This window comes from Lepus europaeus, chromosome 11 (genome assembly GCF_033115175.1).
Source record: "Lepus europaeus isolate LE1 chromosome 11, mLepTim1.pri, whole genome shotgun sequence".
Taxonomy (NCBI): Eukaryota; Metazoa; Chordata; class Mammalia; order Lagomorpha; family Leporidae; genus Lepus; species Lepus europaeus.
In genome coordinates, this window is record NC_084837.1 from 25,053,685 (window position 1) to 25,064,959 (window position 11,275).

Below are 11,275 nucleotides of genomic sequence, written 5' to 3' on the forward strand. Positions count from 1 at the left end.
TGCCACAGGTGCGGCGACCCGGGGGCCGCGCGTCAACCTGGGGTGCGCGCTGCTCACAGCTCCTCCGCGCACGCACACGTGCAGCAGCGACTCCAGTGTCTGATCGCTCGCTGAGCGCTGCTCTCCCTTTAAATGGGTTTCCAGTAGGCGTCGGTGCACACACAGAGCTGGGTCATAGACGCAAAAGTGTCTTATCGCTATTCAGAGCCCTCTTAAAATTGCTTCCACCATGCAGCCGCGTGAGCACGCTCCGCACGCGTGAACACAGGCCTGCAGGAAGAAGTTGGACTTATCTTCGATGGTGATGCTACTAAAACTGAAAGGGCAGCTGTAGATCTTCACGTGGAATTAAATAAGCTTTCCTCTACTTCCACCCTGCTTTTTCTTTCTTCTCTCTCTCTCTCTCTCTCTCTCTCTCTCTCTCTCTCTCTCGATTTATTTATTTATTTATTTATTTGAAATCAAGACAGAGAGAGAGACAGAGCTCTTCCCTCCACAGTTTCACTCCCCCAGTGACCTCCACCCCTGGAGCTTGGCCCACGGGGAGCCAGGAGGTTGATCCCCTCCTGCCACATGGGTGCAGGGCCCCAAGCACTTGGGCCATCTTCTGCAGCTCTCCCAGGCACATTAGCAGGGAGCTGGATAGGAAGTGGAGCAGCCAGGACTCACACAATGGGATGCCACATTGCAGGCAGAGACTTGACCCACGATGCCACAGTGCTGACTCCCCCTTTTTTCTCTTTTTCTGAGGCTTGCAAGCATGCAAACATGTATCCTGCACTCGTTGCCATAGTGAGGATTTCTCTGGCTCCCTGGGTTAATGGTCCCTCTGTCCAGAGTTAGAAACTGCACAATGACTCCCTGCAGCCACATGTAGAATCTTATTGGTGTGTTTGCTTACTTGGCACTGCGTAACAAAGCCCACTGTTGTACCCAGGACTTCCCACCTGGTACAAGTTGACCTTGTACAGTTGTCTCCTAGAGCAGGAACTGTGTGTCTCCCAGAACTGCTGCAGGAAAGCCACTCAGCCTGGGTGAGAGGGCACAGCAGGAAGAAACAGGTGCAGTTGGATGCCAGCATCCAGGCCTGGCCTTGGAGGCAAGGAGCTGCATCTCCAGGATGCTGGGGTGGGGGTGTCCAGGGATACCAGACCTCTTTGGGCTTGGCCAGTTGGGCAGAGGGCACATCAGGGGCCTGCCACCCCCAGGATGTGCATGGGGACCCATCTGCTTGGGACAGCTTGGAGGAAAAGGCCCTCACGTTTTAGGAAAGGGCATTTCTCTGCGAGGCCTAGACCCTTTCATAGCCTTGGCAGGTCGAGGAGATTTTTGTGCACTGCCCCCAGGCATTGGGAATGTCTGTTTTCTGATTGACATCCATGGAGGAGGAGGATGACATAACTAAGGACCTGCAAAAGCTCACCTGCAGCCAGATCATCAGGTAGGGGTGCAGCTGGGTTTTCCCAGGGCCACACCCTGTTCGATGAGAAAGGTGCAAGCAGATGGCAGATTGCACACCTGGAGCTGTTTGTGCAGATTGTCTGGAATCTCACAGAACTTGTTCTGGGCAGCTCAGGATGAGACTCTGGGCCATGCCTTGTGGAGTTGGAGGGATCCGAGAGGTACATCAGAGGAGGGAGGGGACAAAAGCAGTCACGGAGGAACCCGGGTTGCAGACAGAGTCTCTTCCCGTCTGTTCAGGCGGAGAGGAGAGAGGTCCAGCTGCCTGTTGAGCGAAGTTGTGGGCCTACACCTGCTGTCTGGGGAAATGTCTGAAAGGTCCTCAAAACCTCAGAAGTTGCACAGTCCCAGCCTGTGTGCTGACTTGTGTGTAAACCTGTAGGGGGAGACTTGTCCCACCGTAAGAAGCCCCTCTTCAGATGGCACAGCCTAGAAGTCAGACTGCACCATCCCTGATGGGACCTGGCAGAACTAAAAGCCAAACATTCGTTCATCTGTTCTGCACCTGGTCCCTGACCCCGGGAAGCGGGCAGGCGCCACCTGTGTGCTGTGGGAATACAAACCAGATCCCGCCTGGGAGACAGATTCGTCTCTGAATGGTGAGGATGCAGACTGGGAAGGGAAAAGTGCCTTAGGGACAGGATCAGATCCGGGGACAGCAGGGGCTGGGAGAGGGAGAGGGAGAGGCTACCGCGGGGTGGGCAAGTGAGCATGAAAAGGCAATGGCAGACTTTCTATGACCCAGCATTCACCGACATTTGGAACTGGAAACCTTTCAAGAGTGAAGTTCACGGAATATAAATTGTACCTCAATGAGCTTAACTTTCCCACCTAGGAAATGATGGGTGATGGTGGGCGTTTGCTGCAGGGATTAGGGTGCTGTTTGGCACAGCACATCCCATATCAGAGAGCCTAGGTTCACGCCCTGCCTCTGCTTCCAGCTCCAGCTTCCTGCTAATGTGCACCCTGGAAGGCAAGTAATGGCTCAAGTGCTTGGGTCCCTGCCTCCCACATGGGAGCCAAGCTGAGCGCTGGGCTCCTGACTCTGGCCTGGCCCCGCTCTAGCTGCTGTTGGCATTTGGGGAGTGAACTAGCAGACAGAATCTCTCTCTCTCTCTCTCTCTCTCTCTCTCTCTTGCTGTCGCTCTGCCTTTCAAATAAATTCAATAATTTAAAGGTGGCTGTCTTAAAAAACTAGCCATACAGATAAATTATATAGGCATGTCCTATGTCATGTTGTATAGATGTTAAAACAAAACTGCTGGTGCAAATACACTGGAAACTGATAGAAATCTCTGCTGGAGACAGATTAATTTTAACTTGAGGAGAAAGAAAGGGACATAAGACCAACCATCCCGTAGCTTGCACACGGCTGTGGAGGCCAACTGCTGGTGATGCCACAGGTCAGGAGGGAAGAGCTAGCAAACTCTACATTGCTCATTGCCTGTTGGAGCATACTTTATTATGCTGAGAAAGTATCCACCCTCCTTCCATTCCCTTTCTTCTTAAATACAGCTTTGTTAGGACAGAATTCCCATACCGTAGAATTCACATTTTCAAGTGTACAAATCAGCGGTTTTAGTGTACTCACAGAATTGCACGTTGTCACCAATGTTTAATTTCAGAGCATTTTCATCACCCTGAAAGGAAACCCCACTCCCGTTAGTAGTTGCTCAGCATTCTCCCCTCCCCCTGTGCTAGGCAACCACCAGTCTCTTTTCTGGCCCATTTCGTGTCAATGGAATCGCACCGTCATACATGGTTTTTTGTCTCTGGCTCCTTTCACTGGGCTTAGCTGCACGGTTCATCCATGTGTGGTGTGTGAATCAAGACTTCATTCATTTTTGTGGCTGAGTAATATTCCATTGCAAGGGTAGGCAGTGTTTCATGTATCCATTCATTGGCTGATGGGTATTTGGGTTGTTTTTGCATTTTCATTGATGTAAATCATGCTGTTGTTAATGTGGCATACAAGTTATGACATGGATATGGTCTCATTTGTCTTGTATGAGGTTGCTGGGTCTGGTGAGCTTCTGAGGAACTTCCACACTGCTTTTCCAGGTGGCCACATCACTGTACAATCCCACCAGCCTCGGTGAGCACCATGGAAGCCATCATCTTGCCTTTTCCCATAGGCTCAGATGGTTGGGAATGAGTGCAGTAGCTACCTCACTCACATCGTTTGTTTTTACGTGAAGGTTTTGTGATGTCTTTCCCTGTATCAGATCCACTTTAAAATGATTTCTTATGGTTGCAAGAGTAGATGTTGGGTTAGTGTTGAGAGCTTGGAGGTAAGAGCCTTTCTGCAAGTGATGGAATCCCTTTGAGTAGAAACTGGAAGGGCTTGGATTTCTTCTTCCTTGGAAAGAACTCTTCACATGCCCAAGTGTGGCCCATGGGGCCCCTTGCTGTTCCATGATAAGAGATAGGACTCAGTTCCTGGTATCTGTGGAAGGGTTGAGAGGGGATCAAAGCCTTGGTCACAGCTCCCCCCTACTCCCTGGATGCTCCTTTCCAAATTTTTCCAGCATTCCTTAAAAGGGAGTTGCTCCCCAGGGTCCTTCCAAGGAAATCTTGGACCAAGATTTCCAAAACCAAGTTCAACCATTCAGGAATGTCAAGCATGTTCCTTTGGCCAGGGTTGCATTTCTCAAAGTCTTTGCTTGGCTAATGTTCTTCAAGAATAGCCAAGAAGGAATTCTAGAATGTAGCATTTCCCTAGGTCCATTCCCCCTCCATCCTACAAATCTGTTCTTCTCGCAGGATTCCAGGTCTTGACACACAGCATCAACATAGCCAAGGTTCCCAAACCAGAGTCCCGATGTCTGTATTGAGTCTTGCTTTCCTTCAGCTCAGCATCCCTCTAGACAGAAATATGGCTACGCCTTGCTGTGGTCCTTATCTGACCAATATTGACTGAACACTTTTTGTATTGTGTCTGGCTTTGGATGTCAACACTCTAGTTGCAAGGACAGGACCTACCCCTAGGAAAAGCTATGTTGCAACCTGCGAGGCGCCACCAATGACTAAATAAGCATGTAGCACAGGGAGGCCATATCCCTGCAGGCTCGGAGGGCATATATATCTCTGTGGGCCAAAGAGCTCAGGCAAGCGTGGCAGGAGGACTTCTTGTGCTCACAGGCAGCCCTGCCAGCGGCGGATCTTCTCCATCGGGTAACCAAAGAGCCCCAAAAAAGTTACAACTGGAAGACACAGAAGCAGTCGTTGGCTCTCGTTTTCTCAGGAAGTTGAGACCCAAACAGCCCCCATGAGAAGCCATAAGCCACATTCATTCAGTAGTGACTGAATGGCAGACACAGGTTTGGATGCACTTCGTCAACAGAGCGAGGAGGTGAGACCATGGATCAGAGAGCACCCCGTGATGAAGCGTCCCAAGGGCCAGGGCGAGGACCGGGAGGTGGTAGGGCCCACTGAGAATTGGACACTGCTCATCCTGGACCACAGCAGGATGAAGGCAGTCAGTCACAGGCTGGGTAGGCACTAATTATCTCTGCTGCTTGAGTAAACAGGGAGGGAGGACAGCACCGCCCACGGTGTGCACGCATGTCATATCTGAAGATACAGACATCCAGGAAGACAGCTGTGGAGCAACCGTCCAGTGGCTGGCTGCTCCAGGGACGGTGACACAGCCTGCACATTTTTGGGAGGTGGGAATCCTGCAGGCGATCTTAGCACAGTAGAGGCGGGAGGCAGGAAGAGTCTCCCCACCAAGCATGCTTTTTTTTTCTTGACTTTTGTTCGAGTTATTAATATTTTTTGAACTCTCCCTTTAATAATGCCAGAGTCAGGCACTCCCACAGTCAACACAGGCCAGCCTTAGGGTGAATAAGAACGTGGGTGTTTTTTGTTTTTTGGTTTTTTTTTTTTTTTTTTTTTTGGACAGGCAGAGTGGATAGTGAGAAAGAGAGAGACAGACAGAAAGGTCTTCCTTTGCCGTTGGTTCACCCTCCAATGGCCGCCGCAGCCTGCGCACTGCTGCTGGCGCACCGCGCTGATCCAAAGCCAGGAGCCAGGTGCTTCTCCTGGTCTCCCATGGGGTGCAGGGCCCAAGCACTTGGGCCATCCTCCACTGCACTCCCGGGCCATAGCAGAGAGCTGGCCTGGAAGAGGGGCAGCCGGGACAGAATCCGGTGCCCCGACCAGGACTAGAACCCAGTGTGCCAGCGCCGCAAGGCAGAGGATTAGCCTACTGAGCCGCGGCACTGGCCAGAACGTGGGGTTTTTAACCCCCGAGAAAGCTAAGCAGGAAAGGCTCAAAGGTTCAGTGAGCAGGTGTAAAAATAGCTTCCTGAAAATAGAAGCCAACACTTGAAGAAATGGGGAGGGAGCATGGGGGAAAGTCACAGCTGTTGAGGAAGTAAACAGGAACTGGAAGTTTCTGGACTCTGGGCTTTGCGCGGACATCGGTAGGAGGGAATGTAGCCCTCGTCACTTCTGGAGTCTCCACCGATGCTGATGAAGGTAGCCCCCTTTCATCTGTCCCTGCTCGTTCTGCTGCACGCGTGCTCTCCGCACAGCTGGGCATTACTGTCTGTTTTCATCTCTGCCTTCAGATTTCCAGCAAGCGGGCAGAGACCCCAGGGGAGGCGGCTGCTGGCTGCCGGGGCAATGGATGCCCGGTAGCCCGAGGCGGGTCTTCATTATCTTCCCTTGGCCTGAGCCTGTCTGCCCAGAACAAAAGCTGCCCTCAGAGGCAAGTTGTAAAATAATAATATGTAGGGTGAAATGAGATCATAAGACAGGAGAGCTCTGCTCTGAAGTTCAAAAAGGCTTCAGCCTCTGAATGCACAGTGTTGATGTTATTTATTAATGAACACATTTGATACTGTCTTTGCCAGGCTCCTAGGCATCATATTTGCATGTACTCATTTAAAAAGACAGTCATCAGCTTGATTTAGGGTTTAAAGACTAACACGGACGTTTAATTACTGAGAAATACTGAGACATACACGGATGTCCCCAGGAGTCTGTGCCGCCTCTGTCTTCTACTTTGCCGCCTTCCAAAAGGAGTTAAACACTGGTGTGGCGGCAGACTGCCTCCCAACCCTACAGTGAGAGACAAAGGACACTGTGTGGGGGTGGGGATGGCAGCTGCTGCTCCCTCTGCAGCCCAGGAAGCGTCACAGTGGATAGAACAGGAACTCCCAGCCAGCAGAGCACTGGGAACCCAGACATCACAAGCTACTTAGCAAAGTGCAGCTCATTGGAGGGAGGTGAGTGTTGGGCAGCATTGTGAAGTGGGCACTGGAGGCATTTCTATAGTATTTCCTGGGCGATCCCATCACCCTATAGCACAACTATTCAAATCAGGAATCCCTTCCGTGCCTGGCATCGCTTTGTCTAGTTGAGAAAAGACCCTCACGCGTACAGCTTGTGTGGGTCCCCTCTGCACCTTGCTTGGGATCTCTGCATTGTATTGAATGCACCAGGCAGGCATTCAATAAATATTTTGCAAAATGAAGGAGTAATTTAAAAACTTGAATCTCCACAGGACCCAGTTGAGTACCACAAAACTCTGATCTCCCCACCACATCAAAAGGAACCTCAAAAACGTTCACAGAAAATGAATGAAAGGATGAGTTTAGGTTTGGGCAGTTGGCCTACCAGTGGAGACTCTGGCTTCCCACATTGCAATGCCTGGGCTGGATGCCTGGCTCCAGCTCCTGACGCCAGCTCCCCGCTTGTGCAGATGCTGGGAGGCAGAGGTGGCTGAGCCCCTTCCGCCCATCTGGGAGGCCAGGACTGAGTTTTGGCTCCAGGTTTCAGCCCAGCCTAATCCTGGCAGTTGTAGGCATTTGAGGAGTGAACCAACAAATGGGACTTCTCTCTCTCTCTCTCTCTCTCTCTCTCTCTCTCTCTGTTTCTCTGCCTCTTAAATACATAAATGAAGAAAAATTTTTAAATAAAAGATTAATTTATTTGGGGATGTGAACAATTTGAAATCCATGCATAGATTTTTCATAATACACAGTTCCCATGAAGTTCTTGCAGATGCCTTATCACTGCCACAGGTGCCTCTGGCACTTTCTGGCTCACATCTATAAAACCCGCAGCTGCAGGATGCTGGGGAAGAAGGAACCAGGGCCAGCAGAGGTGCTGGGAGGTGGATGTGCAGGCCTATTTGAGGCTCCACTGCTCTGTTTCCAACTCTCTCACCCACAGCCAATTTCCATACCTAGCACAGACTCCATGCTCTGCGTGAAGGAGGGATTTCACCCTATCCTACCTCTTACCCAGCCGAAAATTAGGCAGGTGACCCTTCTCTAATGCAGCTCACTCAAGACACAGGTATCAGAAGCCAGCTGTGTGCGTTCCCCCATAGTGGGAGAGCAGAGATGTAGGGCAGCCCTGAGCTCATGCGCATTCTAGTTACTCTTCCTTTATGCCACAAATGTCTATGGACTGCATGTGCTCAGTACTCTCCTAAGTGCTGAGGACTGAGTCGTAGTTGACCAAGACAGACAACTTCTCTGCTCATGTGATGTGAAAACCTAGAGAAGAGAAGCAAAGAGAAAAAAAAGTTCTTTGAGCAAATGCATAAATACTACAAATTCAGATAAGTATCAAAACTAAATCAGAAAACAGCGGAACTGTTTTTTAACAGGTATTTATTTAAGGGAGATAAAGAGAGCTTCCATCCACCAGTTCACTCTTCAAATGCCCATGGTGGCCAGGGCTGGGCTAGGGTCAAAACTGGGAGCTGGGAGTGTGATCCATGTCTCCTATATGGCTGACAGAATCCCAGTTACATGAGCCGTCACTGCTGGCTCCTAGGTTCTGCCTTATCAGGAAGAGTGAATCAGGAGCCAAAGGCAGCGATCGGAGCCTCAGCCAGGCATTCTGCTATGCGATGTGGGCATCTTAAAATCCTCCCCTGAGATCTTCTCATGAGACTTGAGAGTGGAGTTCCCACTGAAGAGAACAGCAATGTCAAAGACTCCTGGGAGGACCTAGCATGGCTTGGTAGTCACAGGCACTGAGGGTGAGAGAGGAGGCAAAGTCAGAGAGGACCACGCCCCATGCTGCTCAAAGTGTGGTCCGCAGGTCAGCTCCATCGACATCACCCTCAGGTTTACTAAAAATGACCCTCAATCTCCTTTCCCCCTCCTTTTCTAGCCACAAGACTATCAGATTTCAGGGGCGTGTACAACCGCCTCCACTACAGACCACTTCCCAAGGTCTCTCTTGGATAACTGTGGCCGTGTCATGTAAAGGAAGTGACGTGCCCCTGAAGAGGTCCTTGGCTCCTCCCTGCTCTCTGGATGCAAATAAAATCTTGGCTGCCCATTGAGACCATGCCCTTCACTGCCTTGCTTGAGAGCTAACATGGGGTTGGGTCTATGAAAACATGAAACCCCCCCCCAGGTCACATGGTCTCTGACCTCAAGCAGACCTGTTTGATTGCCTTGTTGGAGCTAAAGCCGGAGCCCTCTCCACATCCCCCCCACCCCCAGCTATTTCTGGATTGAACAGCGATAGACAAATACGATCCACAGAGAAGCATACAGACTTTAGCAGGTGACTTGGGAGAGTGTCAGTGCAGTGCTGGAGGAGGCTGGATGAGTCCTGGGAAGAAGCAGCCATTACCCTTGTACAGGTCATGTTGAAGAGGACATTGCGTCCTTTCTATCTAGCACAGCATCATATTCTGTGTGGCTCCCAGTTGCTATGAAGCTAGAAGCAGATGAGCTACGTGGATGAACAACAAAGAAGAATCGGATTTTAATAGAAACTACAGCAGCTACTAGTGTCACACAAAAATGGAAAGCCAATCTACCCTAAAGACAAAGGGACCAGGTGAGCCCATGGAAGTTATGCTTTGATGAATTTCTGTCTCAACTGTTTGTCAAGAATTATCTCATACTGCAGACTCTCTGCACTTTCAATCAGCCTAATACAGGATTTTTATTGAGTGCTGTAGAATAAATCTGATGCAAATCAATGAATAAGTCATATGACTTTGCAGGAAGGATGAATGTTAGTGGGACTTACATCACTAATATAATCACAACCACTCCCTCCAGGATTAAACGTATCCCTTCTGCAAAAACCCACCAAATTGCAAAAAAAAAGCAATGTAATGATGTCTCCTGAAATCAAAGGGTTGCTTAATATTCACGTGGATTCTGCAGGTCTCACTAGTGAGCTAAAGCATGGCTTTAATTCCAGACCCGTTGTCATGGTAGCCAGCTGTCGCCCTGTACTCAGTGGTCGCCAAGCTCAAAATTAAGGGCGAGCTCTGTGTTGTAATCTCTAGAACGGACACGCGGTGGCAGCAGTGAGCCGGGAAGCCGCACACACTTGGTGACGTCTTCCTGCCTCAAAGTTTGAATCTGGACACCGGGCTAAGGGATGGCTCCGTTGACAAGCCTCGGTATCAGAAACTCCCTTTTTAAACCTTTGGCATCAAAGATTAGGGCGAGTCTCTTTCCCAGGCTCTCTGTTGGTGCCTTGCTTCCTTAATTCCCTGCTTCATCTTTTTCTTCTGGTGAATTTCTTTTTTGTAATCCGTAGAGGAGTTGGACCAATTCACCGACCTGTCCGAGTGGAGGTCCACGCTCCGAGGGCTGCCTGTGGGCAACTCCCTGGGCATCGGTGGGCGCTGTGGCAGGCGGGCTTCTGATGCTGGGCTGGGGTGGGGGGCGAATGGGGAAGCTCGGAGCCCCCCCCCCCCCCCCCCCCCCCGGATTCCACAGCCGCCAGCCCTCGCGGGTGCTACAGTTTGTGCAATTTCTTTCTTTCTCTGTAAGAGACGCGTTTACTGCAGGGTTTGCATCCAGCTGCACCCTATGCAAAGCCGGGCTTTCATGTTTCTGCTGTTTGAACGACAGCCTGTGTGAAGCCGGGGTCCTGAGACAGGCGGCCTGTGGGGTGCAGGCCTGGGGGCAAGGCGGTTTTTCTTCATACTCTGGGTGCTGTTGACTCTGCCCCAGGAGATGAGTTACTGGGTGCTGTAGGAAAGAAAGCTCTGCCCAGGAGGTGCGTGGTCATTGTGGGGCACCCAGCCAGAGCCCAGCAGGGCAGGTGGGCTTGGCTTCCGTTTCCCAAAATATTCTCAACCCCCTGCTTCTGTGGTCGTCCCCTTCGCAGAATAGTGTGAGATGCCACTGGTGTCCCTGGATGCCCCTGTCCTGAGCCTCAGGCTGCCGGCTTCCTTCCCGTGGCCACACACAACTTCCCCCCTTGGTGAATTCAGGTTTCTATCGGTGAATTCAAGCTTCTATCGGGCCTATGGGCTGGCCAGGAGAGACCACACAGGCTGGAGCGCTCAGAGAAATCGCGAGGACTCTAAGATAAGCACACGCTTGCCAAACACTCATCGGGAGTAATAAGGCGGCTTCTTATTACTGCTTTTGTCCTGGGAGCTCCTGCCTGCTCTTTCCATTCAGCCCCTGCTGTGGTCTGCGTGTTTGTGTCCTCCCCAAACCCGTACGCTGAAATCCTAACCCCCAAGGTGAGCTCTTAGGAGGCAGGAGCCTTGGAGTGATTAGCTATCTCCTGAGTGGGGTCAGCGCCCCCTCAAAGACCAGCCTGAAGGGAAGCCTGTTTGCCCTCCGAGAGGGGGCATCAGCTCTGAGACACACGGCTCTCAGCAGACACTCTGCCTACCCACACCTTCATCGTGAGTGCCCCAGCCTCACAATGTGAGAAGTGCATTTCCGCAGGCTGTAACCACCAGGCCATGGTGTTTTGTTACAGCATCCCAGGAGGACTAACAGAGAAGCACTTGCTGAACACCTGTGTGGTGCTTGGCCCTAGGCAGCTCCTAGGTTACAAAGGAGGGAGCCACAGT